At 42.9% G+C, this 26,908-nt stretch overlaps 1 long non-coding RNA gene across 1 annotated transcript; it reads left to right on the top strand.

Annotated features, from left to right (window-relative positions):
- Positions 1–22,532: 22,532 nt before the first annotated feature.
- Positions 22,533–23,550, top strand: LOC127977909 (uncharacterized). Its single transcript, XR_008158380.1, has 2 exons — positions 22,533–22,806; positions 22,884–23,550. It is a non-coding gene; the product is annotated as an uncharacterized LOC127977909 (long non-coding RNA).
- The last annotated feature ends 3,358 nt before the right edge of the window (positions 23,551–26,908 follow it).

Genomic DNA, 26,908 nt, shown 5'->3' with positions numbered 1-26,908 from the left:
CATGGTGCTTAACTTACACTTTCAAGGAAATGTCCCGGGAAAAATGGAAACATCCTATTAAAAAAACAGTGCATTTTGGATCATACCCTAAAAGTGGTCATTTCAACAAGCTATAAAAATAGACACATCAGAGAACAATTTAAAATATTGTATCAATGCATTCTATGGCACCTTTAATTAACCCTTGTGCATTGTTCAAATTAACTACCCTTTTGTTATCTTCGGGATGAAAACATCCACTCAATGTGTCAGATTCATGTTTTTTCTCTTTTTTTTTTTTTAAATCCAAGATTTTAACTTTAATTACCAGGTTCATGAATTATGTCACTGATTGGAAAAAAAAACAAACAAAAAAAAAAAAAAACACAAAATTACATATTTTCAATTTAAAAAGTGATTGTGGACTGGATTTTTTTTTTTTTTTTTTTTTTTTTTTTTTACCTTTTATCACAGTCTTGGGCATCTCAAATATTAGTAACAAGATTGGCTTTGATGCATTTTTAGTTTTTTTGCAGCATTAGATTTACATTTTTTTCTCCCTAATTTGTTGTTGGTGGCTGTTTTTGCCCCATTGACTTCCATTATAATGACATTTTTTGATTGCAAAGCCATGGCACCATATAATCATGCATTCTTGATTGTTTTGTGGTTTTCCCTTTTGACAAGAGCTTTTCATCCACAAACATAACGAAAGGGTAGTGAATTTGCCCAGAGTGTACCGTTGAGTTATGAAAAATTTCCCAAAATATGGGTCAAAATAAGATTTGTCACCAAAAATCATTCCATTAGCTCAAACACAGAGAAAGTTGTGGCCAAAAAAAAAGACTCAACTTTACCCCCTAGTGGACGAAAACGTTCCCAACAACGCATAAGGGTTAAACTTTTTGTTTTGGTTTGTAACTTTCCTTTTCCATAAACCAAAGGTTAGCTAATTAGTTAGATGGCAAATTGTAATTTTAGGTTTTCAAATATATTGTTGTTTTAATGTTATTGTTGGTCTATAGTGTTGGTACTTTGAAACAAAAGAATTTGAATCAAATTGCTTCAAATGTTTTAAATTGTTAAAACATTCCCCCAAAAAGTTTCTTTTGATTTACACTACTAAAATATAACTGAATAACTTAATTTAAATTTCAGCAAATTGAAACTTGAATTGAATTTCGTTAAGCATCAAGCTGAAATGAATTGTTCTGAATTAAAAAAAAAAAAAATAATAATTCATGAATCAAATAAAAACCTATGAATCATGAATTTAATTAATTTGCAAACATCTAACATCCAAACAAATGTTATTTTGAATCAGGCTGAATTGAATTGTCCTGAATTTGAAAGTGGAAACACTTATTTCTTTCACAGTCCATGGTGCAAAAATGTACATGAAAATATAGGCCTAATGAACATTTTCTAGAAAGTCGATGAGTGAACTTTTGGAAAGTGATCTAAAGCAATAGTTCTAGCATTCTAGTATTTCACAGAGCTAAAAGGTGAACATTTATTTTGGTTGCCCCAGTTGCATCTCTGGGTAAGTATTCCAAACTTTCAGCATAGTCTTTTTTTCCCATTCTCTCTCATCTTCTGCCTCCCTTTGTTCCTTCCTCTCTCATCCACTGACAGTTTTGTCTTTCTTTCATTCTCTTTGTCTCTTTGCACCTCTAGTTTATGCTTCTGTCTCGTTTGTCAGCAATATTGAGGCTGTATCAGCTCTATAATGATTAATGGAATTTTCTGCTGGCCGGAAAGTCTTGTGTCTTGTCAGTAAATCTTCTATCAATGAGACTTTCTGTCAGAAAGGTGCAATTACAAGGCTTTTAACAGACCCCTTTCTCAAACACATTTTCTAGCTTTTTTTCAGAGTGTCACAGCATCCTGAAAAACCAAGCTAACTGTTTGCGTTTTCTTTTTATATATGGAGAGACAGAACATGTCCTGTAGTAATATCAAAGTTCAAATAGTTTACATGCATTCCTTCTACATAAGTGATTGTTCTGAGTGGTATGAAAAAATCAGGCAAGACAAGGGCATTGATAGTAAGATTAAAATAAGATGTCAATAAAATGTTACATGTAAAACTAGCCTATCCAAGATAAAGACCATGACATGACATCTGGAGTTTTATGGCTTTTAGTCAACACTCTTAAAGTTTTTCTAAATCACTTTGGCACAATCTTTGAAACAGTTCAGGGAACTACACTGCATATGCAACCTTTTGAAATGACATTGTGACCCGAAATTTTGTGAGGTCGCAAATGTATCACTGATTATTTTTGTACCTACCTTATGTTTGTAAATACGCGCTGTGTTCGGTGCGCACGAGACCGCCGCGTCTCATGTACAGCAACACTGAACCAAGCTCTCCTCGCGGAGAGCAACACTGGACCGAGCTCTCCTTCAGGACGTTCGTGTCCTCCTTCACCTGAACAAACAAATACAAACCGCAGTTTAAAAACAGAAAAAAAAAGTGAAAAGCGTAAGAGCTTATTCAGCACCGTTGTTTTCAGGGCCCACACAGAGACGCTACTCAAAGTCTTCTTGCTTTTGTACCGACTAATAGGCCTACATACTAAATATGTCAAAATACCCATTTTGGAAAGTGTGTTCGAAAAAGTCTGTGGTTATGTCTTAAGTGAAAATAAAGAGTTGAGAAAGAAATTGGATGTGTATCATTATAATGGATGCATTGTCTCTTAAAGTGACCGCGCCTAATTTACTAGCCCTGCTATCAGTGTCTTTACCCCTTGTGCATTGTTCAAATTCACTACCCTTTCGTTATATTCGGGATGAAAACCTCCACTCAATTAAACTGCTGTAAAAATGTGCAATATTAATTTTTTTTAAATAGTTTTTGCCAGGGACGTGCACAGACATTTTAAGGGGCAGGGGCTCAAGTGAAATAAAGGGCACTTCTCATAATTACATATTTCTTTTTCTTTTTTGAAACAAGAAAGTATATATATTAACGCAACACTGACTTCCTTTTTAAAAAAAAATAATTAAAAAAAGTTAATTAATTTTATCTTCCTCAAACTCTAATTTTCAAAAGATGTCTACAAAATAATCAGTTCACACAGAAACCATGGTCTCCTTAGTATTCACTAGGTTTATAGAGCAGCAAAGGAAACCATCCCACAATGTGCATGTTTTGAAAACATTTTCTGCTACTAGCTTCAAGTATATATTTAGAATAACCAAAATAACTGCATCAAGCAGAGGGGTGTGTTTTACTAATAATTTGTTTATTTTTTTTGCACAAGGCACTACATCATTTTAGTTATTTTGGTTTTATCAGAACACATAACACTTTTAAATCAACACAAATATTCAAAATAACTTTTTAGCTTCACACAACTAAGCATCAGAATACTGAATTGCCTTAATGTTTTAATCAAATACATTAATATTATTATTGCTATGCATGTACACATATACAATAACTGATGGTGACTGACAAGGACTTAGTTTCACATTTGAGGGAGGACTGTATCATCACCATCATCAAATAAAACCTTCAAAATCCACATTTAGATGGAGTTTGTTTTAAACCTACTACACTCAAAAAAATTCTGTGGCTTAGTAAATATTTAACTTGATTGTTTGAATTAAACTTACCAAAATAATTGAGTAAAAATTAAATAAAATTAAATAAAGCCAATGTCATGTATGTATTTGTGGTTGTATGGAATACAGGTTTAAAGGAATAAAGGTTTAGAGGAAATAAAAAAAAAGTTCATAATTAAAAAGTTAATTTATAAATATTGTTATTTTTAATGTTAACTTATTTCTACTCAGTTTTATTTATTAATGTACAGATGCAGTTACTCAGATTTACTACATTTTTTAGAGTGTAGCCTATCCACCATCTGTTTGCATCTGTAGATTTCTTCTAGATTCACCAATTTAGATTTCTAAATTTCAGGGGGAAAGACTCTTAATGCAAGTCATTAACTAACTGGGGACGTTCTTATTTTATTAACTTATTTTATTACATGGCTTGGTTGATCTCCAATGTAGAATGCGGTCTGTTATTTCTAGCAAAACACAGGTTAACTAAGTTATATTTGCCTTTGGCTAATCAGCAGTAAATTCGAGCATTATTCGGGGCACTGGTATTTTAATCTTTTTTTCATCATCACCAGCTCCACTCACCAGAAAAACACTGCTGGGAGGGGCTGGGGTTGGTTGTCAATGAGCGCTTCAGAACTCCTGACCTGATATTTATACTATTCTTCAATAAATATATTTGTTTGACAGGGAAGATGTGCGCAAACAGGAATATATATTATTTTTTCAAAAAAAAGAAAAAAAGAAAAAAAAAAAGCACCCCAGAAAAAAGGGCACTTTCTCTCCAGGAATAAAATGGGCAGGTGCTCAAGCCCCCTTTGATGTCTATGTGTGCACGTGCCTGGTTTTTGCATAAATCTGTTAATCAAATTCAGTCCTGATCAAAACCATCCAAGATCCAAGATTTTAACTCTTTAATTGCCAAGTTCATAAATGATGTCACTGATTTGGGGAAAAACACACAAAATTACTTGTTCCCTATCTGTCGGTCACTACGAGTTATGTCGACCGACAAATGGGGTCTCACTTGGGAGGCCAATCATCTCTGATTTTAAGAGAAAACGCCAATGAAATTGGCAAGTGGATTAACACACCTGAGCCACTCCCCATGCCAGCGGGTATAAATAGGGCGACAGGTGCATCCACTCATTAGATTTTTGCTTCGGAGCCGAGTAGTGGATGAAGAAACCTCTACAAAGCCATCATCTTTGTTTTGTTCTAACTGTTCCTGGTCGGTGTGACGGCGCATTACAGCGGTGTCCCTGCGAGTCGGCGATTCCCCTGGGCGCTTCGGCTAAAAGAGACAGTTCTAAAAGAGCAAATCACGGACGATTCGCGTCTTTTTCAAGATGCCGTTTCGTCCGTGTCCTTCTGGATGCGGTCGTTTCCTGTCTTCGGTTGACGGTCACGAGCGTTGTCTGCAGTGTCTGGGCGTCCAACACGCTGAGGCTGCGCTCGTGGATGATTCATGCGTCTACTGTGGGCGTATGAACATGGCAGCGCTGCGATCGCGTCTCTCACTCCTCAAGGGGAGTGCAGCAGACCCCTCTGTCGCCACCCGTCCCGGTCTCTCTGGCTCGAGCAGAGGGCCGCCGGCTGGCGCTCTGGGAGATCTGAGGATCACAGTGAGAGCTTCTCCGCCGGGCCACGCCCCACGGACCTCTCACTCCTCACGCAGCGACTGTCCCGTGCAGCTGCCGATTGATTCTGCTGGGCCGTCTCACAGCGGTCCCAGCGTGTCTTTCGGTGCGCCGCCCGAGGACCAGATGTCGATTGCTGCATCGGGGGATGGGTTATCGACCTCTGAGGATGAAGGTTCGGCGGGGCTGCCCCCCTCGGGTGTTGTCGCCACTGCCGAATCGGACTTGGAGTTGTCGGCCATGCTTGCCCGGGCAGCCGTGAGTATCGGACTGGAGGTGACTTCACCGCCCAGTCCCGAGCCCTCACGGCTGGATGATTGGTTTCTCGGCGCGGGACGCGGCTCACAACCTCGTTCTGCTCCGGTGCCTTTCTTCCCGGAGGTGCATGAAGAGGTGACGAAGTCGTGGACGGCCCCTTTCACGGCCAGAAGCCGCTCTTCTCCCTCTTCCATCCTCACCACCCTCGATGGCGGGGCAGCCAGGGGGTACGTAGAGGTTCCCCAGGTGGAGAGGGCGGTTGCGGTGCACTTGTGCCCACAAAACGCCGCCACTTGGAGGAATTGTCCGCGCCTCCCGTCCAAGGCCTGTAAGCTGACGGCCGCACTCGCTGCCAAGGCTTACAGTGCTGCGGGCCAAGCTGCCTCTGCCCTGCATGCCATGGCTATCCTGCAGGTACACCAAGCCAAGGCACTCAAAACCATGCACGAGGGTGGTACCGACCCGGGGTTGATGCAGGAGCTGCGCACGGCGACCGACTTCGCCTTACGGGCAACGAAGGTCACGGCGCGGTCCCTCGGGAAGGCGATGTCCACGCTGGTGGTCCAGGAGCGGCATCTCTGGCTGAACCTGGCTGAGATGAGGGACATGGACAAAGCGCGCTTTCTCGACGCCCCCATCTCCCAGGCAGGCCTGTTCGGCGACACTGTCGAGGACTTTGCCCAGCAGTTCTCGGCGGTACAGAAGCAGACTGAGGCCATCCAGCACATCCTGCCCCGACGTGTCTCTCCGGCTGCCACCGTTCCGTCGCGGGTAGCGCCTCAGCCTGCTCGTCGCCGTGGGCGCCCCCCTGCGTCCTCTACGCCAGCTCCGCCCCATGCTGAGAGTTCTTCGAGGCCGGCGCGTCGAGCCCCGCGCAGGAGAGCGGCGCCCCCCGTGTCACTCCCGGCTGCGAAGTCCTCCAGGAAGTCGACCAAGCGGCCCTGACACGGGCAACTCGGAGATGCGGAGAACTGCTCTTCAGGAGATGGCGAAGACAGCACCACTCCTTCCCCCGGAGGAGGGCCGGGCGGAGAATCTTCAGTTTCTGCGCTGGGGCTTTGGCCCCAGGACTGGTTTGCAGCGATCGACCTGAAAGACGCGTACTTTCATGTCTCTATCCTCCCTCGTCACAGACCGTTCCTGCGCTTTGCTTTCGAGGGTCAGGCATGGCAGTACAAGGTCCTCCCCTTCGGGCTCTCCCTGTCCCCCCGTGTCTTCACGAAGGTCGCGGAGGGCGCCCTTGCCCCACTTTGGGAAGTGGGCATCAGGATCCTCAACTATCTCGACGACTGGCTCATTATGGCCCGGTCCCGAGAAGAGTTGTGCGATCACAGGGACTTCGTGCTTCGGCACCTCAGTCGGTTGGGGCTTCAGGTCAACCGAGAGAAGAGCAAGCTCTCCCCTGTGCAGAGAATCTCTTATCTCGGTATGGAGTTAGACTCGGTGAGTATGACGGCACGCCTCACCAGCGAGCGTGCCCACTCAGTGCTGAACTGCCTGAGTTCCTTCAGAGGCAGGACAGTGGTACCGCTGAAACACTTTCAGAGGCTCCTGGGGCATATGGCATCCGCAGCCGCAGTCACGCCGCTCGGGTTGCTTCATATGAGACCACTTCAGCACTGGTTACACTCCCGAGTCCCGAGATGGGCATGGCGCCGCGGTACACATCGTGTCACCATCACACTGATGTGTCGCCGCCTATTCAGTCCTTGGTCGGACCTTGCCTTTCTACGGGCCGGCGTGCCCTTAGAGCAAGTGTCCCGGCACGTTGTTGTCACAACAGATGCCTCCAACTCGGGCTGGGGCGCGACATGCAACGGGCAGGCAGCCTCAGGGTCCTGGACAGGACCTCGACTGCTTTGGCACATCAACTGCCTGGAGTTGCTGGCAGTGCATCTAGCTTTGCGACGGTTTCGTCCGCTAGTGCTGGACAAGCACGTGTTGGTCCGCACGGACAACACTGCGGCTGTTTCGTACATCAACCGACAAGGCGGGTTACGATCACGTCGCATGTCTCAACTCGCCCGTCATCTCCTCCTCTGGAGTCAGACGTGGCTCAAGTCGCTGCGCGCTGTCCACATCCCGGGGGAGCTCAATCGTGCAGCCGACGCGCTCTCACGACAGCTCACTTTCCCCGGGGAATGGCGACTCCATCCCCAGACGGTCCAGCTGATCTGGAGTCGATTCGGGGAAGCCCAGGTAGACCTGTTTGCTTCCCACGAGTCCTCCCACTGCCAGCTGTACTATTCCCTGTCCCAGGCCCCCCTGGGCACAGATGCACTGGCACACAGCTGGCCTCGGGCTTTACGCAAGTATGCGTTTCCCCCAGTGAGCCTGCTCGCACAGACACTGTGCAAGGTCAGGGAGGACGAGGAACAGGTCCTGTTGGTTGCGCCTTACTGGCCCACCCGGACCTGGTTTTCGGAACTCATGCTCCTCGTGACAGCCCCTCCCTGGCGCATCCCCCTGAGGAGAGACCTTCTCTCTCAGGGGCTTGGCACCATTTGGCACCCGCGTCCAGATCTCTGGAACCTCCACGTGTGGCTTCTAGACGGGACGCGGCAGACCTAAGTGATCTGCCCCCAGCGGTGGTAGACACTATCACTCAGGCTAGAGCCCCTTCTACGAGGCAGGCCTATGCTCTGAAGTGGAGTCTGTTCACGAATTGGTGTTCTTCTCACCGAGAAGACCCCCGGAGATGCCCGGTCAGAGTCGTGCTTTCTTTCCTGCAAGGTAGGCTGGAGCGTGGGCTGTCACCCTCCACCCTGAAGGTGTATGTGGCTGCCATTGCAGCACATCACGATGCAGTGGACGGCCGGTCCCTGGGGAGGCATGACCTGATCGTTAGGTTCCTGAGGGGTGCCAGAAGGTTACATCCTCCTAGGACACCCCTGATTCCCTCCTGGGACCTCTCTATGGTCCTGGCGGGACTTCAGAGGGGTCCCTTTGAGCCGCTGGATTCGGTTGAGCTGAAGTTCCTGTCTCTCAAGACAGCGCTCCTGATCGCGCTCACTTCCATCAAGAGGGTCGGGGACCTCCAAGCATTTTCGGTAAGTGAAGAGTGCCTTGTGTTCGGGCCGGCCTACTCTCACGTTGTCCTGAGACCCCGGCCTGGATACGTGCCCAAGGTTCCCACCACTCCCTTCCGAGACCAGGTGGTGAACCTGCAAGCGCTGCCCCTGGAGGAGGCAGATCCAGCCTTGTCGTTGCTGTGTCCCGTAAGAGCGCTTCGCATATACGTGGACCGCACCCAGAGCTTCAGAAGCTCTGAGCAGCTCCTGGTCTGCTTTGGAGGTCAGCAGAAGGGAAAGGCTGTCTCTAAGCAGAGGTTGGCCCACTGGATAGTGGACGCCATCGCCTTGGCTTACCATTCCCAAGGCGAGCCGTGCCCCCTGGGGGTGAGGGCCCACTCCACACGGAGTGTGGCCTCCTCCTATGCGTTGGCGCACGGCGCCTCTCTGGCAGACGTTTGTCGAGCTGCGGGCTGGGCGACACCTAACACCTTTGCGAGGTTTTACAACCTCCGTGTAGAGCCAGTTTCCTCCCGTGTGTTGGGTAACAGGTAATTGGCGGGAAGGGCTGGCTGGGTGTCTCGCTTGCTGCGCCATTCCCCCTAACACGGGGATGTGAGCGCCTTCTTCTCCCAGTAGAGTGCCCCGGTTGGCGTACCCTGGTCGAGCATCCTCCAGCACCCTCGGCGTCAGACTTGGCGGAGCAGTCTGTCGCCAGGCCCAGTACTGGCGTTAGCATGCCCGGAGCCGGTCAGCCCCTGTACTGGGCTAGGTGTCCATATGGCTGGGTTCCCTACGGGTAATCCCATATGTGTATTCTTCCACGGTAAGGTTTCCCTCTTGGCAAACCCGTGTCTTCCCTTGACAGATCGCTCTGTCAGTCTCTTCTGGCAGCCGTTCCATCCCTGCTCCAAGGTAGGACCTGCCTCAGAGACCCTTTCCATATGTAGTACTGCCCCCTGGGTCAGTCCATATCGGTATATCCACATGTCACCTCCCTACGGGTAGGATGTGGTCTCCGTAGCGGCCTTTCCTAAAGGCTCGCTTCCCCATTGTCTTGCCAGCTGAAAGAACAAATAGGGAAGATTTGAAGCTATCTTTCACTGAAGGTTGAAATCCCTTCCATTTACTTTATGTGGGCGGAACAGCAGCATGGCCTTCTCCAGCAGCGATGTACTCACCCTTTGGCCCCTTCGGTACCAAGGTCAGTGAATTTGCGCTGGGGCTTTGGGAAGGTTACGACCTTAAGCGTAGCTTTTGTGGCACGCCACGGCTTGTCAACAATTGCAGCGCCTCAGGGTTGTGACGTGGTTCAGGTTATGGCGTTTTCCATAGGACCCCATTTGTCGGTCGACATAACTCGTAGTGACCGACAGATAGGGAACGTCTCGGTTACGTACGTAACCCTCGTTCCCTGATGGAGGGAACGGAGACGTTATGTCCCCATGCCACAACCTTGAACCATTCGCTGTTGCCGGGACACGTTCTCGGCTCCTCAGCGTAAAACCTAATGAGTGGATGCACCTGTCGCCCTATTTATACCCGCTGGCACGGGGAGTGGCTCAGGTGTGTTAATCCACTTGCCAATTTCATTGGCGTTTTCTCTTAAAATCAGAGATGATTGGCCTCCCAAGTGAGACCCCATTTGTCGGTCGACATAACGTCTCCGTTCCCTCCATCAGGGAACGAGGGTTACGTACGTAACCGAGACGTTTTCAATATAAAAGTAATTAAAAACTTTTAAAATAAAAATAAAAATAAAAATAAAACTTTTTATAACAGTCTGGATAACTCTGAGTTCTTGATCTGAGGACTGGTTTGTCACAATAGATCTAAAAGATGCTTCTCCATCCTTCTACAACACAGTAAGTTTCTGAGGTTCACTTTTGGGGGCAAAGCTTAACAATATTGAGTACTTCCCTTCGGCCTTGAACTCTCACATCGCACGTTCACGAAATGTGTAGATGCGGCTCTTGTTCCTTTGCATATGCAGGGCATCCGCATTTTTGAATTATATCAACAATTGGTTAATTTTAGCTCAATCAGAGCAGATGGCGGTTCGAAGTCGAGATGTCGTTCTTGCACATATGGGGGAGCTGGGTTTGAGACTAAACACCAAGAAGAGTGCACTTTCTTCAGTTCAGAAAACCTCTTATCTAGGCATAGTCTGGGATTCGACCACAATGCAGGCACGTCTGTCTCCTGCTCAGATCGAGTCGATCCTCACATCAGTCGAGAGAGTCAAATAAGCCCAGTCACTCACTGTCAAACAATTTTTAGGTCTCATGGCAGCTGTGTCCAAGGTATACCTTTTGGCCTGCTGTACATGAGACCCCTACAGTGGTGGCTCAAGACCAAGGGTGTTTCCCAGAGGGGGAACCCACTTCCAACTATCAAGGTCACGCGGCGATACCTTCGTGACTTTGACATGTGGAAGAAACCTTGGTTCTTGAATCAGGGCCCGGTGCTGGGAGCTCTTTGTCATCGTGTAATGCTAGCGACAGACGCGTCCCTCACCGGTTGGGGTACGGTCATGAGTGGCCACCCTGCCCGCGATCTGTGAAGCGGTCGCCATCTGACGTGGTATACCAGTTATCTAGAGATGCTAGCTTTGCATCGACCATTGAAATATATAAGGGGCCAAGGCCCGGGGGGCTTCACCCCGAGGTTGGATATGGAGCGTTTTTGGACCTCTTTGCGACTCAAGAGATATCGCAATGTTTCTCTCTAGTACCTCTGGGACTGGACGCCATGGTACAGACCAGGCTGAGGCTTCGTCTGTAAACCTTTCCCCCTATCGCTCTGCTCCCGGGAGTTATGGCGAGAGTACACTGGGATTGGATCCTTCTTCTATTAGTATCCCCGTTCTGGCCGGGCCCAGTGTGGCTCATAGATCTGATTTCAATTAGGGCTGCTCCAATCACGATCGGCCGATCGTTATGCGCATCTCGTCAGTAAAGCCAGTTCTCTAATCTAAATTTTAAGCGTTTATTTGCGCATCTTATCAGTTAACAACGGCTCTGTGTAGTAACAGCTGCTCTATGTGAAATCACACACCTGAGGGAATTTACCGCTGATTAGAGAACCGGCTTTACTGATGAGATGCGCATTAAGGATTGGCCGATCGTGATTGGAGCAGCCCTAATTTCTATCCTTGACGGCTCTATGTGGGAGATTCCGATCAGGACAGATCTACTCTCTCAGGCGCAGGGCAAGTTAATTCACCCTCGCCCAGAGTTGTGGAAACTGTGGGTGTGGCCCCTGAGGGGGCACAACTCATAGCATCCGGTCTCTCAACCGAGGTTGTTGAGACCCTCCTCCAATCCAGAGCTCGTGTCAATGAGGAAACTGTACGCCCTGAGGTGGAAACCCTTCACTTCATGGTGCAGAGATCGCCAGCTTGACCCTGTTAACTGCCCAGTTGGTACAGTTCTGGAGTTTCTACACGCCAGGCTCTCTGAAGGGTTAACCCACTACACCTAAAGATTTATGTGGCAGCCATTGTAGCTTACAATGTCCCTTCTGGTGATCAATCAGTGGATAGACACCCAATAGTGACACGTTTCCTCCACGGTGCAATGAGGCTGAGGCCTCCAGTACAGTCCCTTTTTTCCCCCTGGGACTTGGTTGTGGTTTTGGTGTAAGCTTCATTCGAGCCAATTCAATATATTTCAGATACACATCTGATCCTTTAAACTGTAGGCCCCTTCGGTGGCCCCTACCTACCTAGACTTTGCGCCAGCATGGCCAAAAGCACTCTTATACCCAAGCGGGTTATGTTACAAAAGTTCCCTCTGTCACACCACAATCAATAGTACTGCAGGCCTTCTGCTCTCCTCCCTTCTGGAAGTCCGACCAGAAGAAGCTAATTGTATGTATCCAGATCGAGCGCTGGACACCTATGTCCACAGAACTGCCCTGTGGACAAAGTTGGACCGACGGCCTGTGTTCCATGGTCCCCCCAGAGTGGGATATGTCCTGCAACTAAGCAGAACCTTTGTCGTTACATAGTTGAAACTATCAACGTTACCTATGGATCCTCTGGTCTTCCCCTGCTGTTGGGAGCCAAGGCTCGCTCTACACGGGATATGGCGACATCTAAGGCCTTCTTAGCAGGTGTGTCCCTCTTGGACATCTGCAATGCTGCGGGATGGTCCACGCCCTCTACATTTGCCAGAATCTGCAATCTAGATATGCAAGCCGCTCATGGCTCTTCTGTCCTCTCGCCTTAGCTGTGCTCTTCGGATACACACTAGGCAGGGGTTTGGAAGTCTGTCAGCATTGGCACATCGTTCCCCAAAGCATGCGATGCAGCTCGAGTTCCTGAAGAGGAACGCCTCTAGGTTACGAATGTAACCCTAGTTCCTTGAAGGAATGAGACGATGCGTCGCATCGCCATACTCCCGGCACCCCTGCCGGCACTTGATTCCCTACTCGAAGCTGAAGCCAGTTGTGCGGCATGTGCCTTTATAGCTTCTTGGTCACTACGACACCCCGCCCGTGACATCACACCCTTCCATTGGACAGATTACACACGATATTCAGAGTTGATATTGCCAAAGGCATTTCGACGCAGCATCTCGTTCCTTTGAGGAACTAGGGTTACATTCATAACCTAGAGCCGTTTCCTGTGTCTCACACTACATTAGAGGTGTAAACTTTCATTAGATGTTAGCCAAAAATATATGGTGTCAACCCACTTACAGCTTCCAAAGGTTTTTTTTTTTTTTTTTTTTTAATCCAAACAGTTCCAGTCACTGCTACAGGACAAGCATGTTTGCATGGACAACACTGTGGTTGTGTCGTACATCAGGGTGGTCTCTGTTAACGTCACATGTCACAGCTCGCCCATCATATACTCCTCTGGAGTCCCAGCTCAAGTTTCTGCATGCCGTCCCTATTCTAGGGGAGCTCCATCATGCAATCGTCGTTCTCTTACATCAGCTCATGTTCCCTGGGGAATGGCAACTCCATCCCGAGACAGTCTGTCTGATTTGAAGTCGATTCAGGGAAACTCAAGCAGACCTGTTTGCTTCCCGCGAGTGCTTCCCCTGCCAGCTGTATTACTACCTGATCAAAACTCCCTCGGCATGGACACACTGGCACACAGCTGGCTTCAGGCTCTATGCAAGTATGCGTTTCCCCCAGTGAGCATTCTCACACAGAAACTGTGCATCTTAACATATTTTTGATATTGCGGTCAAATCTTTCTGAGCTCTGCATAACTTGAGGATGTGCTAATGGCTTTCCTGATATTATTGATCTTCTCAGAAAAGAAGTAAGCAAACTCATGGCATTTGCTGTCAGAGAGCATTTCACTTGGGGGGGGGGGGGGGGGGGTTGTTAGACTCTCAACAGTAGCAAAAAGAGTACGAGAGATAAGTTACTGTTTATAAGGTTTGAGAAGAAAGTCTGTCTAGATGTTGCTAGTTCCACATTGAAAGCATGAAGGCTGTCTTTATAGATGCTAAAGGGAATTTCAAATTTTGTCTTCCACCATGTCTGCTTAGCTTTTCTGTATTTCTACTGCTGCTGATTTTCTCCAAGCTGATTTTTGTCTACCAGGCTTCTTGCTAATGTTCACAGAAGCAATATCATCAATAACATTCTTTACTTTTTGAGGAATCAAGGAGAAGATCAACAGAATCTCCAGAAATGCTTGATGTTGAAGAAATAGCCTTCATAAATAGCACACTGGACACTAGATTCAGTTGTAGTAGATATCAATATATCAAAGAAAAGACAGAAGTAATCAGATAAGTGCTACATCCTTAATAATAATGGAAATGTTTAGACCTCTACTGATGAGTAAATCTAGAGTATGGCCTCGACTGTGTGTGGGTCCATGCACAAGCTGAATCAGGTCAAAAATGTTTAAAGCAGTTATCATTTATTTTGCATTATCTATGTAAAAATAAAAATCCCCTGCAATACCAAAACAGTACAACTCTGAGGAAATCATTTATAGCATTTCTGTTATGTCTTCATCAAAGGATGGAGAGTATTTTGGAGGCCGTAAATAATGATAAACAGATTTTGCATGGAGCACCTTTCAGCACAATCCTTAGATATTTAAAAGACAAGTACTGACCAAATGACAGTTGTTAGGAGGGACTGTTTCATTGAGGTCTGTTGCACTCAGCTGTCTTCTAGTAATGCTTAATTTAGAAACACAACATCCAGGTTGTTTGGGGTTATCATTGATCAGAAATAATTATATTTATTTCAGTGAGTCAGTGTTTAAAAATGCTAACTTGATGGCATTGCTTTTTTTCTCAACAGCAGTCTTAGTTTAATGCATTATAGGCTGCAAATTAGATGGGTCAGCTGTAAGGTGTCACATGATAAAAAAAGAAATAGTGAAAGATACAGGCATACTGGGTTCCCACTTGCTCTGTAAACATTTGTGAATGCTGCTGCTATCATAGCGGGGACCCAACACATATCTCTGAGAGCTGCTATCAGTTTTGGTTCACCTAAAGCTGATGGGGGTTTTGGCCCTAGTGTTGTGGCACTGGCTGGAGAGCTCTCACAGGAGAAGGAGGGCGAACTGGGCCCGCAGGTTTGGTGGTTGTTGGGCACGCCATCTTTAGGTACTCAGGAGTGAAACCTTTAGGGTTAAAACTTGTACTCTTGAGTTGACTTACTCTGAGATGGGAAACTCTAGAGTTTTCTGGTTAAGAACAGCTGAATTGTGTAAGTTCAGTCAACTCTGAGTAGGTTGACTGAGTTTAGCACATGCCCAACACGTTATTACTTACACTAGTGATGGGAAGTTCGGATCATTTTACCAACTCAAATTTTTTTTCGAGTCATTTAGTTCATTTTTATCAAAATCTAAATTAAAATATTATATGTAACTTCCCTAACATGTCTACTAGTACTTACGCAAACGTTGATCACATTACAAACAATACAAAACTATAATGCTATAAGAAACAGAAAAAAATCTTTCATTGTTTATCTGGGTCTTCAGTATATGATTAGCTCACCTCACCTCTTATCTGACAAGTCTTCAGGTTTGAGCTGTTCCTTCATCACATGACAGCCCCATAAGCTTTAACTTATGCAGTCTGAGCCCTGGACTTTTGTTGCCCAGGAGGCCTACAGAGCATAAATTGATTGTGTTTTAGACCGATTGTTTTCCGCTTTATCTAGTTAGTCTTGATGGCTGTTTTTATTTGTGTTCTTAGTTCTGTTCCGTGGGCCTATTTCAGTAAGGACGTAAATCTGAGTTAAACTTGAACACTAAGTTGACTTACCCTGAGATTGAAACTTCAGTTTTCAGTTTCAGAACAGCTGAACTGAGCTCAATCAACTCTGAGCAGGCTGACACTGACAGTGCATTCCAAACGGGATATCACCCTCCGAAGTGAAAAAAATGTCTGCCATATCAAAGTGCAGATCCAAACGGAAGTGCTCAAAACTAGCCAGTGTCTTTTGGAATGAAAGATTTCAACTTATGGACACTTCGGCTCGCATGATTCTCTGCACAGATTCGTTGCACGATGACAGCTCCTCCGGGCACGGCATGATGACGCATAAAGGGCATTTCAAGAAACAGTTTTTTGGTCCCCAACACCCCAACACCCCAACACCCTTCCACCCATCGAAGCTTTCACTCCAGAGGTTAAACACTTTGAAGGGATTAGGGCATAGGGATGAACCCTTCCAAATGGAACACAGGTTGAGTTAAGCACATGTGCCATGACTATAAAAAGTCATGATCAATGGAATTACCATAGCACTGGCAAAAATAGGTCCACATATTTCAAAAGTTAAATGCTTAAACACTGTTATAATACCAGAGGTGAACTGGCAGAACAGTAAGCTATTGAACTAATCTAACTTTCATTGATATTACACTAATATCACACTGGTTGTGGAGAGGATAACCCCTAGGGAACCCCTTGCAAAATCTGTGAAAATTTGAATAATAAAAATAGAATTCTAATCCTAAGAGTCAAATAAAATGGTGCTGGTGAAGCATTGTCTTTTTTTTTTTTTTTTTATTATTTTGTGATCATATATTGTTTTGTGTGTGTATACTGTAGGCTATCATTACATTACATTTAGTCTTTTAGCAGACGCTTTTATTCAAATTGACTTACAAATGAGGACAATGAAAGCAATTGAAAACAACAAGAAATTATATATAAGTGCTATAACAAGTCTCAGTTAGCATAAACAGATTACACATAGCAAGGACTTTTAAATAATAAAAAAAAACAAAAAAAACAAAAAAACAGAATAGAAAAAGAATAGAGCAAGCTATAGAGATCCTTTTTATAATTGTATAATAGAAAATAGAATACAAAAAGATTAGAAAGGCAATTGAATAGTATAGAACAGAGAAAAAGCAAGCTAGTGTTAGTTTTTTTTTTTTTTTTTTTTTTTTTAGAATAGAATTAGAACAGTAAGTGTTAAAGTTAGAGGGTCAAATGAAGATGGAAGAGATGGGTTTTAAGCCGATTCTTGAAGATGGCTAAGGACTCACCTGCTCGAATTGAGTTGGGCAGGTCATTCCACCAGGAGGGAACATTTAATTTAAAAGTCTGTAAAAATTATTTTGTGCTACTTTGGGATGGCACAATCAAGCTATATATAATGTTAATATATAATATATAAGTATATTTAATATGACACCAAATAAGATGATGTCAAAAATCCCAATTAGTTTTAACCACCTGGCTCCATTCTGGTATCCAACCTCCAATCAATATGTCATGGACAGAAACAAGTTTGGGTCTTTTTTTATTATTATTATTATTAGTAGTAGTAGTAGTAGTAGTAGTAGTAGTAGTAGTATTGTCATTAAACAACATTTTCCACACAGTAGTACTTTCTCAACATATTTTTAGTAGTTAAATCATTTAGGAAACAGATGTTTCACACTGACTTTAAAAATCATTAACAGCAACAGACAAACTATAAACCCTGCTGGAATATGCATGGGGCATTCATGTTACACATGTCAGAATGGGTCTTTTGGAAGAGTGAACACACAATAATCTGTTTTGTACGGAAATATTGGTATGAAAAATAAATAAATGAATAAAATTCTTAAATGAAAATAAATTAAAAATCCTATGGCCAAAAATGAATAAAGTGAGACTTAAAGATGATTCCAAGGGGAATGTACTGTCAGCTGAAATAAATGATTGAATATGCATCTTAAAATCACCTAGTTGTTTTGACATTTCTCTGAAAGATCACATTTAAAACAAAAACATAATAATAAATAATAATAAATATTTCACTTCACGGTGTCCATTGAAAAGGCAACAATGTCAACACAGCATATATATTTTGATGATAAAAAATCTCACGCCTTAATTGTTAACACATCAACGTAAAGTGAATTTCAATCATGTCCTGAGAAACATAATAAGAGATGTCAGCATACTATATGGAAGAATGGATTACTGTTTTCACATATGCTATGCCTTGCCATTGCACATAATACAAATTGTATATTATGTGCTTTTTTCACTCAACTCCAGAAAAAAATGATTACCTTGCAAAATGTGTGCACACTTTAATGGTTTTAACACCCTAGTGTGTTTCCATAAGTGATAAAGATGCAAATCAGCGACTGGCAGGAGAAAATAAAAATGTTAACTCTTTCTGCACAGGGCTTTATCATGGTTATATATCTGTTAAATATCATGGAATTAATAGAAATCATCTTTATTCTGAACTGACTTGTAATGTAGTGTTGAAGTAATAGAACAGTGAAACTTAAGCTAAAATTGTTTGTTTGTTCTTTTACACTCAGTTAATTTCAGTTTAAATCCCAACTCAATTCGAGCAGCTGAGTCCTTAGCCAACTTCAAGAATCAGCTAAAAACAAATCTCTTCCATCTTTATTTGACCCTCTAACTTTAACACAAAAATCTAAAATATTTGTCATTTTTAGATTTGCAATCTATTAATTTACTGTTTGTTCCCCTTCAGGATTTCAATCTTAGTCAAAAGACTATGGGAGCCTTTAGCATGACCACGCTCTGAATCACGTGTGTAATCAGTCCAGTGGATGGGCGAGACCTCATGGGCGGGGTGACGTAGAAACCAGTAAGCTTAAAAGTACGTGCGGTGAAGACAGTGTCAGCTCTCTGTCGTTAAGCAAGCACTCTGTGTGCATGAGTTGTTATTTGTTGTGAGTCTGTCACGGTTGGTAAACCGTGATCTCGAGGTGTTTGCACTTTGTTGCACCCTCAATCACCCCTGTATGAGGAGCTGTTACAGGTGGTTACTCATGCCATCGCCAATTAAGCATTGAGTGCCCTGCCAAGAAACAGGCTGAGCAAGTCAGAAAAGAAAGTTTGAAGAATGCTTTCTGCGGAGCAGATGGAGCCTGCTTTTCTTCCTCGAAATCCACATTGAGCAAATATGGCAGGTCTGAATGATCACGGCTACAGGGCAATGCCCCGGCTTGTGCAGATGCTTGTGAGCTATCTGTCCTCTAGCATGGCATCATCCCTGAAGGCTCCAGCATTGCACTTCAACACTGGTGTGCACTTTTAAAAAAGAAAACAAACATAACCCCAGGTATTTATTCAATACAGTGGCTAAATTAATGACAAAAAAATTCAAAAATTTTGACGTTTCCCAACATCACAGCAGTAATGACATTATGAACTACTTTACTTCTAAGATCGATACTATTAGAGGCAAATTTTGTAACCGTGCAGCCGTCAGCAATAGTTCATCAGAAAGTGCACTATAGATCCCCCGTAGTACTCTCACAATTCTATTCCTTCTTAGAGAAAAGGTATCAGTGAGGATTTCCAGTCAGGATTTAGACTGTATCATAATACTTATCAACTGATTGTGGTTGTATCTTTCTATTAGTGCTATTGGATCTTAGCACTGCGTTCGACACTGTTGACCACAACATTATTTTGCATAGACTAGTAAACTTTGTTGGCATTAATGGAAGTGCATTAGCATGGTTTAAAGCGTACTTATATGACCGCCATCAATTCGTAGCTGTGAGTGAAGAGGTATCATATTGATCACAAGTGGAGTATGGAGTACCTCGAGGCTCTGTACTAGGGCCGTTACTCTTCACACTTTACATGTTACTCTTCAGGAGACATCATCAAGAAACACAGTGTTAGCTTTCACTGTTATGCTGATTATACTCAGCTCTATATTTCTTTGTGAAACATCCCATTTTGAAAAACTAACAGAATGCATAGTCAATATAAAAAACTGGATGTCGAGTAAAAAACAGAGGTGTTAATTATATGACCTAAAAACATTTAGATTTACATTTAGTCATTTAGCAGATTCTTTTATCCAAAGAGACTTACAAATGAGGACAATGGAAGCAATCAAAATCAACAAAAGAGCAATGATACGATACCAAGTTCTATAATAAGTCTCAGTTAGTTTAAACACAGTACACATAGCAAGGGCATTTAAATAATATAATAAATAAAAATAAAACTGATAGAATAGAAGAAAAATAGAGCAAGCTAGTGTTTCTTTTTTTTTTTTTTGAGAAAATAAATAAATAGTGAATGCTAAAGTTAGAGGGTCAAATAAAGAGAGAGTTGTTTTAAGCCAATTTCTTGAAGATGGCTAATGACTCAGCTCCTTGAATTGAGTTGGGCAGGTCATTCCACCAGGAGGAACATTTAATTTAAAAGTCCATAAAAATGACTTTGTGCTTCTTTGGGATGGTACAATCAAGCGACAAATATCAGTAATGTATGGACTAGGACAAAGATAGAAAAATAAATCTTGATACATTACCATTGCAGAATGATAAAAACACTTTACATTTAACAACGATGCCTTACTGCCAATTAAACTTCAATAGCTATTAAATCCTGTAAAAGCATAAAGTCCTCGCACAAAGAATTTTGCTGAATTTTTATGTTATGAGTGAGCATACATTTTTTATAGGACATTAAATCACGGGGAACAAACTAAATTAACAATAGTAGTAAATATAACCTCCAAGTCCAGACATTGATGAAGCTTACGAGGAAATCCGGAGATGAAGTCACCTATGATAGGAAGTACATAAAAACAGATTATATAAAAAGGCTTTTGCAAGTGCAAGTTCCAATATGGAGTACTTTAATGCTCGCCGCGCAGAAAGACGCCAGCTAATGCCACATAGCTATGCTAGAGCTAATCGTCTTAAATATGTCCTGAGAATAGTAAAAGAATTACAGTTTACACAAAAGTACAATGAAATGATTAGTCAAAATAATGTGTATTGGGAAAACTTTAGTTTTAGGGCATAGCAAGAAAACGTGTCCATTTACGTTCATGCTCTTATTCAGAGGATTCTGGTGCAGAAATAGACAGCGAAGACTTCTTTGCAGAATGGTCTATGCGACAGGAGAGACTTAAATCATAATACTTACCCCATTCCAGTATGAAGCATTCAGGAATTGTTGTAGATAGACGCGGATGAAACAATGACTGAATAAACAAAGATGAAAGCTTAAGATTAAGACAACAAATACATTTAGGCCCGATCCCAATTCTACCCCTTAGCCCTTGCCCTTTTTTTTGTCTTGATTCTCTTTTGGTTGGAGGGGAAGGGGAAAGGGGAAGGGACAGATAGCCCTTCAAACGAAGATTTTCAAGGACCACACTTCAAACGAAGAGGTATGAATTATCTCGGAAACATGGCTGCTACAGCAAACAAAAAGGCACACAAATGTAAGCTTTTCTGGCACAAATAAAGATTTTACTGAAAAGTAATAATTTGTTTTATGTTACATTCAATTGTGAGTTCATATTAACGGTCATTTTACTCAAAGAAATGTTTGCAAATATTTATCGCTAATATTTGCTAACGTCATATCATGCATGATAGTGCCATAGCATATGTCTGATCAGGGAGATAACTGCCATAGACATTGATGGGGGCTCATCACCCCAATAATTAGAAATCGCTAAACCATTTTCTCAAATATTGCCTATTCGAGAGAGAGAGAGAGAAAGAGAGAGAGAGAGAGAGAGAGAGAGAGAGAGAGATGGAAGTGGCGTGTATTCGCGTCTGTGCATTTATCTTTTTAGAGCAAGTTTACTTAAAAACAGCGATTATATCCTCTTGTCCGCGGCAAATATAATGTAGCGATTCAGTATTTAAACTGTAATTAATAAAAGTCGTGGGGCAGCGTTGACAAGTTTATTTTCTCCTTGATGTGTAAGCTGCGTGATTTCCGATATGGGTGTGTCAATAAGCGATTCATTAAACCAGAAATATAATTATAGGCTATAATGCACACCAGATGTGTGTATTGTAAGAGCTAGACGATGAATGATGGCGTGTGACATCATGGTAGTGGTGTCCCATCCTTAGGGGAATATTTTCTCCCCTACCCCTTGACTGTTGCAAGGGACAGGGGTAAGGGGAAGGGGAAGGGGTATTGAATAGAATTGGGATTGGGCCTTAGTGTGCTAGACATAGCATATTTTCACAGAAATTAATAATGCAAGCAACAAACTTTATCAGTATAAAATATTTATGTCTTTATTAACAAGCCTTAATATGCCACATTACTAAAGAGTTATTCCAAACATCTTAATTATGCAGAGCGAGTCTTCTAGATAAAAAAGCAGGAAATGCCCAGTGCTTTATCTTGAATGTGTGAGTATGTAACCTTGCAGAGAATAAAATTAATGCCCAAGCGCTGCAAGTGCATAAAACCAAAATTATACTTATAATGCTGTAGACTGATGAAGTGATGGAGGCGAGATGCCGAAGGAGACCGGCAGCCTTTTTTCTGTCTGCAGGTCCGGAGAGACTTCATTCGTGCAGGTTCACGTGAGCGTACAGATGAAATATTTTGTTGATTGAGACCCAAGTAGCACCGATGCGACAGCTTGCAAAGCACAAGTCCGCTGTTTTTTCAGCGGAATTGGGCTTTTTTAACACTGCTGCTGCGGGTTGCTTTTCCTGCACGTGGGTTGAGGTGACCCCAATAATGTCATATTTAGCCCCTGGAATGTGATTTCTACCGCGGAACCCCTTTTTGAAATGCGATTGGGCTAGTTTTTAGTAGTTGGCGATTTTGAGAAAATCTGGTGTAGCAGGCATAGCTGCCTAGTTAATGTTGGTAACAACTTGATTACTTACTGCATGGTAATCACCTAATTAGATCCAGGTGCGCTATAAGGTGCGTGAGTGAATAAGGAGGGTTTCTGAGTTGCTGGGAAGCGTGTTGACTGCTGCAGACTTCGACGGCGTCTTTCCGAGCTGTTCCCGCATGGGGATCTTTTGAGCCACACACAATTTTGTATGCATCCTGGGCTGTGTTTATCCATTTGTGGTAAGACGTTGGAAGGGCTGATTTACTAGTATTCAGGTGGATAAACTATTGATTTAATGGAGGAATATTCGCGATAAGACTTGTTTGCTACATAGTGTTCCCCTCTGTTTTAGTTGAAGGGGTCAAGAGCTGGTAATATGTCTACATGATTACAGCGAGCTGAGTGGGACCGCAACTGGGCTTCCCCTTCCTGTTTGGTCTTTTATCTTCGGGTTTCAAGTACCTTCGCACTGTTGCGCGTGGCCGTGATGTTCCGCCTTGCCTAATTCGCGCCTGCTTGACCAGTCTGCATCCAGTGAACTTGACGTCTGGAGATTGTGAGACCCGAGTGAATGAATACATAAATTGATGTAAGATTGTGTGTGTGTGCGTTCGTTTATTGTTGGAAGTGTGCGTGAGAAATAATAAATCTTTTTTTTTTTTATTATTGACTTGATTTGTGACAGTTTGATGTTAATTTGTATAATTTTTGTTGGATTGCCTAGGAAGGAGTGCTGACCACTCTAGGTCCAAGTTAATGGGTACCCTTGTTCACTGAGTGATTTTAATTCTTAATTTTCCGTCACCTGAATGCACGTGTGCTTGTGGTGCAGTGAGTACATCAGTGTACGTTTGTTATTTCTCCTCGCCTTCTGACAAGTAACCTTTTTTGGATTGTATGATTTTGTTTATTTTCTTTTACTTTAGTTTTGATTTGAGCCATATTAACCCCTTGTGTACTGAAGTGTGTGTGTGTGTGTGTGGAGTTTTAGTTAGCCATAAAGTGTTATTTTTTATATATTCACGTCTCTGCTCTATCTTTGTGAGAACTAACCTGTGTCCTTACTGGACCATTATTTCCCTGGGTGAAATTCCCAGGGTGGCGTAGTCGGTGTTGTAATTAATTGAGTCTTGAGCAACGAAACCCACCACTTGGGTGCCACACTGGCAACCCTGGAAAGCACTTGGAACTCCGCCAATGATTCACATCCTCTGCCGAGAAAACTCAGAAGTCTGTATATCCTCCAACACGAACAACCGCAAACATTAATTTTTACAGAGCATCAACGGAGTTGTGCAAGTGTTTTTGTTTGTTCCCTGCATTTCAAAGATGCTTGTTTTACAAACAAGGCCCAGTTTGACGCCGGATTTGCATATTGTTTATTTCTTAAGGATAATGCAATGCAATCCCAAAGGAAAATGGTCACGATTGTGTGTTGAAACCGCAGGCGGTGAGTAAAACTGCTTCAAATATCTCGGTGTTAACTTCGCTATCGGCACGTAAGGACATCAAGTAAACATCATGCGATGTTGGCATCAAACTGCACTTTCCACATTTACACCTTTAAAAAAAAAAAAAAAAAAAAAAGACGACACAAAGTGGAACTTAGTCATTTTCCGAAACAGCTAAGCAAATGTATACAGTTTCAATACATACTACATAGAGACGTCCTGCTGTAGTTGTTGCTGCTGCTGCTGCTGCAGCTCTTGTTCAATTTCAGCCTCGGGATCTGATTCTGGATCATAAATATACGGCTGAATCTGACTGTTAGCCATGGTTTGTTTTGGATGTTTTTTTCCTCAAGGTAATGTCACAGCTTCCAGATGCTCTCAACGCAAAAGCTTACTCGCGCTCGTGATTCTTTAGCTCCGGCCACACATCACGCCTCCAGCCGCTCGTGTTTTTCCAGGAAAAAACGGTACAGACTATCTTTCTCTTATAAATATAATAAAACTAAAGACTTTTTGGAGTTATAAAGGATGCAGTACTACTCTATAGGTACTCAAGATTAAGGTACCCCCCCCCCCACTTAAGTAGTGGAGTTATACGAGTCTGTCTAAATGTTGAGGGAAAAACACCAGTGTGGAGGGATATGTTAATGATGTGAGTGGGTGCAGGTACAACTGCAGGAGAAATGGCTTGAAGGAGATGAGATGGAATAGGATCAAGGGACAAGTAGTTGGATGATTAGAAAGGATGAGTTAAGAGACTTCTGCCTCAGGGAGTGAAGAGAAGGATGTGAAAGAGTATGTTTGCTGGTGAGAGGTGCTTGACGGATTGTGTTGTGGAAAATTGTGCACTGATGTTTTTAATTTTATTAATTAAAAACATGGCAAAGTGAGTTATTAAAGTTAATGCAGGAGGAGGAGGAGAAGGACAAAGGAATGAGGGAAATCTTTGAAAAAGAGTTAGACAAATTGTTAGTTTTTTTTTTATGTTTGTTCTGTTTATGTAGTTGTTTATTCACTGCAACAAACGGATGGTGGTCAGATACGTACGATTTGAACCATGCTAATGCACTTCCATTAATGCCAGCAATGTTTTCTAGTCTATTCAAAATAATGTTGTAGTCAATTGTGTCGAACACAGCACTGAGATCCAAAAGCAGTAATAGAGAGATAGAATGGTCATATGATAAGAGTAGGTCATTTATAAATCTAAGGAGAGTAGTCTCAGTACTATGATACAGTCTAAATCCTGACTGGAAATCCTCACAGATACCATTTTTCTCTAAGAAGTAATATAATTGTGAGGATAATCCCTTTTCTAGTATCTTGGAGAAGAAAAGGAAGATTCAAGATCAAGGAAGGAAGATTCAAGTCTGTAATTTAACTAGTTCTTTGGGGTCTAGTTGTGTTGTTTTTGATGACAGGCTTACCGTATTTTACGGACTATAAGTCACTTTTTTTTTCATAGTTTGTATGGTCCTGCGACTTATAGTCAGGTGCGACTTATTTATCAAAATTAATTTGACATGAACCAAGAGAAAACATTACCATCTACCGCCGCGAGAGGTTGCTCTATGCTGCTCAGTGCTTCTGTAGTCTACACTGAACTCATAGAGCACCCTCTCGCGGCTGGAGACGGTAATGTTTTCTTTTGATTCTTGGTTCTAAATAAATGCGACTTATAGTCCTGTGCGACTTATATATGTTTTTTCTCATCACAACATTTTTTTGGACTGGTGCGACTTATGCTCAGGTGTGACTTTAGTCCGAAAAATACGGTAATAACAGCCACTTGAAGGTTTTGGGGACGAAACAGACCCTCAGCCAGTTGACCGTGGATGCCTTTTACATTGCTTATTCTTAGTCCTCTATCTCCTTTCATCTCTGGGGGTCAAGGCTCACTCAACTAGAAGTTTGGCGGCCTCCAAGACATTTTTAGTAGGAGTATTTATGCTGCTCGCTGCCTTGGGGAACCATGTTTGCATGCATAATCTAGAGAATTTTTTGTATTCTATCTGTTTTCTTTTAATCAGAGCCGGACAGTAACTGAGTACATTTACTTGAGTACAATACTTAAGTACAATTTTGAGGGATCTGTACTTTACTCAAGTATCATTTTTGGGGAGTACTTATTACTTTACTAAAGTACATTTGAGAGGCAAATATTGTACACTTTACTCTGCTACATTTCTATCCATAACCATAAGTACCCATTACTTCTTCGGCTCCATCCACATTGAGACGGAGCTTATCCCAATCTAATCTTTTTTTTCCATCGTCTCAAGAAATATACGTGTCCACACGAAACCGCAAAATGATGTAGTATACATGCCAGACCAGCATGTGCCGCTGTAATTCTGCCACAGATATACACTTAAAACGGAGAAGAAGAAATGGATTTGATTATAAACCTTGCCCGTGGTACACAAACGAACATGGAACAATAAATGCATTAATGCAAAGGCGGCATTTTCAAATATATCCACTCTAGGACCCGGTTTCAAAACATCGGTTCGTTTGGACGAAAATGCCTGTCCGCTAAAAAATTTGTGCGACAAAAAGAAAAGGAAAAAAATAAAAATCTCGGAAATCCTATCAAACGTGATTGGATAGTGCAGGCAGCTCTGATTGGGAAAGCATATCAGCAATCACCTTCAGCTTTCCGCCAAAGACTTCATGACATTTGATTGAATTGAAGTACAGTACACACACACACAGAGTTGTCACACATAGATTGTGTGTGTGAGAATGGTGTTATTCAGCTGAAAGTATTTTCTTTGAACCTCTGGTCTCCACAGAAATCTTTGTCCGATAATGACAAAGAAACTGTCTTTTGTACATATATATGGACCAAAATGAACTTCAAAATGATTTCTAAATGAATATCAGTCCATCGCTTAACCCCATATTCATTTATATGAAACCCACA

The sequence above is a fragment of the Carassius gibelio genome, chromosome B18 (genome assembly GCF_023724105.1).
Source record: "Carassius gibelio isolate Cgi1373 ecotype wild population from Czech Republic chromosome B18, carGib1.2-hapl.c, whole genome shotgun sequence".
In the NCBI taxonomy this organism is placed as follows: domain Eukaryota; kingdom Metazoa; phylum Chordata; class Actinopteri; order Cypriniformes; family Cyprinidae; genus Carassius; species Carassius gibelio.
This window is presented reverse-complemented; position numbering and strand designations above follow the sequence as displayed.